Here is a 4397-nt window from a genome sequence, read left to right as displayed (position 1 = left end):
GTATTTCTCAGACATATTCAACTATATTTCCTTGTGTATTATTTAAAGTTTGACCTTTCCTGAAGTTTTTAGTCCATCTGGAATTATTTTTTGTGTACAACTTGAGGTAGGGATTGTCAAGAACTCTGAAGAGTCGAGATGTTATTTTGCTTGCAGACTCACAAGTTAGACTGCCATGGTTTCATGGGTACTGGCAGGAGACACAAGATTCCTGGGTCAGATACAGGGTCTTTATTACTCACAGCAATAACAGAGCTAGAGTGTCAGCATTCATGCCAGTTCCTTGTGCCCCAGTTCCCAAAGGGTGATGCAAAGAAGGTCAGGTGACGACCGCACACACAGGGGGTTGCATTATTGAAGAGAAACATTAGGGAACCAAAATCTTATATAATGGGCAGTAAGCATACCTAACCTTTGCCCCAAAGAGACTTTATTTGTATTATACTGGATAGTAATCAAACTTAACCCTTTGCTGCAGAGGGAGATACTATCTCTATCTTTCAAGGCTGCCTGCTATGTAACCATCCTTGAGAAGATATTCTGGAACAAAGGCAGCCAGTGCTTCCGTTTGAAAAACATGCAGAAATGTGGAGAGGCCCATGGAGAGTTGTCTTCCAACAGGGATCTGCTTCCCCCCGCCCCATACAAATGACCAATTGGTCTCAGCATGATTTATTTAATGCATAGTTTCTTCTTTCCTCAGATGTCTGCAGTGAAGTCTTTAACATAGTCAGGTTTCCATGTATGTATGTGTCTGTTTCTAGGCTCTCTATTTTATTAATTGATAGCCTATCTCTGTATCAATCCCACATATTTTTACTTATTACAGCTTTATAATAGATCTTAATGTCTGATAGAACAATTCCTTCCCCCACCCCAGGCAAACACTCATCCAGTTCTTCTTCAGGAATGTCTTATATATTCTTCTCCATTCATCTTCTTTAACTTTGAAAAGTCTGCACATCAGGTTCCAATGCAAAACATTTTTTCTTACAATTCAGACCTTTCTTCCTTCTGGGATTATTTTTCTTTCTCCTGAAGTTTATTAAATAATTCCTCTAGTAGGCTCAATTAGTGTCTTCAGTGTGACTTTCCACCATAGGTAGGTCTAAGCCTTGTTTCCTGTACTCTGCATGCTGCCCTCTAAGAACTAAAGTTCTCATCATCAGACATCAGCAGATGGCCTTGGACAAGCAGAAACGTCAGCTCATTTGCTTCTCTGCATGTATCCTTTCACATTGTTTTCAACTTCTCAGAACTTTTCTTGCCTTTTTTTGGCAGCTCATCTATGCATTTTAAAAGATGTTTTGTATATTTCATCTAACATTTTTAGGAGTTTTGCATCGAGAGTGATTTTCAGGATGTTTAATCAATTATATTGCCAGAAACAGAAGTCTTGCACTGATAGTGGTTTTAAAATGGTTTCATCTCACAGAATTGTCTTGCACACAATATGCATTCAAAAAAGTGTGTTTAATTGAACTGAATAAAATTTCAGTTGGGTTTCTCTGATGAGGCTGTATCATTCCCAAATAACCCAGTAACTAATTTGGCATTACCACCATTAGATAACTTTTTCCTCTTCTTAAAACGTTGCAAAATTTTAAAATATTTTGAACATACAGAAAATAAGATGATTGAAATCTTTGTACTTCCCACCAAGATTAAAAAGATATTAAGATAGTGCCCAATATTTTTTTACTCTATGGTTATATGTTCTTAAAAGAAATGTATATTTTCATTTTTGTATATTTAAAAATTTTAATATTTCAACAAAATATTAAAAAATTGATTTTTTAAATAAAGAATTTCAAAATTGAAATAATATTTAAACAACTAGAGGTTATTTGAAACTTAATTGGAAACATTTTGTTTTACAAAATGAATACATTGACATATAGATTTTAAGAAACAAAAAGCAAAATTGAATAAGAGATTAAATGTGGCTTAAAGTGAGGATGCTGGGAAAATGTTGGATATGCTTTAACAGAACAGGCTAATGTTGTTCTTAAATGTTGAATCTGTGAAGAAATGCATTTCTGGGGAAATTTTACTCTGCATTTTGCAGCTGAACATTTCCATATGTTGGTAGCTTATTCTAACAGCCTTTAGTCTAGGACTATCTATACTGAATTTAAAATCTTCTCACAGCAAGTAAAGGATATCCTCGCTTGTACTTTCATAGGTTTATCCATCTGGATAACATAATACTGACTTTAATTGTCCACTCCTAACACCTTATGTAAAAAAGGAAAACCTACATGGTGTCATTAACTCAGGATATTAAGAAGGTGGTAAGATATTAAGAATTTGTTGAGAATGCCAAACCAATTTTCCTAACAAGATGAACATACAATAGAATAATAAAGAAATATGGGTTCTGATAGTAATTTCCAGTTTCTCTCCATTAAAGAACTAGTGATAATGTTTTACTATTGACTGAGGAGAGTCTCTGTGTTGGTTCTAACTGAATCTTCTCTTGTTCTGTATAATCTCTACTCTGCAAAAATTTTTTTCTTGTTCTTGTTAGGTTAAGCAGAAAGAATTTAGTACAAGGACATTAGGTGGTGCATAGATCTTCTGAATGGCTGGAGGACCAGTCAAGAACCAAGGTAGACAAGCATATGCAAGAGCCTAAAGGAGCGATCCTGGACTCTGCTGCTTCTGCACATCCGTAATCACTGCCCAGTCCCATTACCCAGTGCCGCCACTGCAGTGACCTCCAAACAACCTATAGCTTTGGTCACTGCCTCAAGATGAAGAAATCTTGGGCAGTCACATCTGACTGATAGTTAGTTTGTTTGTTTATTTGTTTGATGTTTTTGTGCTGGTCTGCAAAGGCTGCAGATGAAAGCTGTACTGTATTATGGGGTCTTAGTCTTTGCTTAGGCACTGTGTGTGCAAAAGCTCACGTGTGCTCACGAAGTTTATCAACAGAAAAAGGAAAGTGGAGGGGACAGAGAGATGTATGGATAAAAAGGAAGAGAGGTAAACCTTGTATCTGGGGCTTTTGTGTGGTGATAAATTCCTCCCTGCAAGAAGAGTTGGCTTGAAGCCCTGGATAAAGCTGCTTCCATTTCCAGCCTCCTTTTCACTTATCTCTACTACAGAGTTTATGGTTAATTATTTTTACAAATCGTTTCCCTCTTGCCCTCTTCACTACAATTCAGTTGCTAAGTGACTGGAAGATAGAGTGACCTCTGAATTTATTCGGCTCATTATATTGTTAGATTTTTCCACATCACTTAAGGGATGGATTTGTTCGTGTAAGTTCAGCACCTCTCCAGAATTCAAGTTAACATTTCACCTAATTAATAGCCCCTATTGGCCTATTTATTCTGAGATGCATAATTAAAGCAATAATACTACTTGTTCAGGGGAATTAAGATTTCATTTTGCCCTTTAAATTAATCATCCAAAGTTTTATTTCTTTTTCTTGCTTAAGGCTTATTATTATGCACATCTGTGTTATAATAAACATATTTTTAAGGGACCATCCTTAGAAAAATTAAAAAGTTACTCTAATAAAAAATTGTGAACTTTTAGGATTTAAAAATAAACCTACGTACGTGTACAATACTTTAATTTAATGATAATTCCTTAAAGGCACTAATTTTGGCTTTTTATCTTCAAGTTTTAGTCCTTGGAGTCCCCAGTAACAGTGCCTAATATGGATAATAATAAATATTTATAGAATGAGTATATATTCTTCAATGAATCAATGTGATGGGAATTTGAATAAATTTTTGTTTTAAAATGAGGTTAATATTAAACATGATTATTTATATTATAAATAATTCTACTTCATAAATAATTCTAAATGAAAATCAAAATGATTTTTGTGAACAACATTCCATTGCTATTTTTAGTTTGGGACTTGTAGTCAATATGTATTTATCCTCTGTGATGTGAAATGTTATTTACTTACCTATCAAACTGTATATATAAAAGCATATGCATAACATTTACTATACATAAGATAATATATTTGATGCTTTACAAATATTATCTTATTAATGGGGACTCATTAAGGGAAAAATACCATCTTTTTTTCCAGTAACTATTTAGAAAAAAGACCACGTATAATTCACACATGTACACACAGAAACCTAGAAATGATTACAGGTATGTGGGATATAAGGATGTCACATGCTGAGTATTCTGTATGTAGGATGATGGCTATGATGGTGGTACATAGGGTTTCTTGCAGGAACTAAGGAGCTGAGTTGTATACTCCTTGATAAGTATAATGACAAAATATATTGAGAAATGTTGAAGAAAAAGATGTAACTAGGCAAGGAATAATGGTTTGGATACTTTACCTGGACAAATGGCTTTTGTGATTGATAGTAAAACCTGAACGGGTGTTACCTGTTGAACCAATTAGAAACAATTAA

General features: G+C 34.4%; 1 protein-coding gene across 3 annotated transcripts in view; it reads left to right on the top strand.

Annotated features, from left to right (window-relative positions):
* Positions 1–4397, top strand: part of MAPK10 (mitogen-activated protein kinase 10) — a 213978-nt gene that overhangs the window by 102782 nt on the left and 106799 nt on the right. The window lies entirely within an intron of this gene.

Source organism: Propithecus coquereli, unplaced genomic scaffold (assembly GCF_000956105.1).
Source record: "Propithecus coquereli isolate 6110/MARCELLA unplaced genomic scaffold, Pcoq_1.0 Scaffold26, whole genome shotgun sequence".
In the NCBI taxonomy this organism is placed as follows: domain Eukaryota; kingdom Metazoa; phylum Chordata; class Mammalia; order Primates; family Indriidae; genus Propithecus; species Propithecus coquereli.
This window is presented reverse-complemented; position numbering and strand designations above follow the sequence as displayed.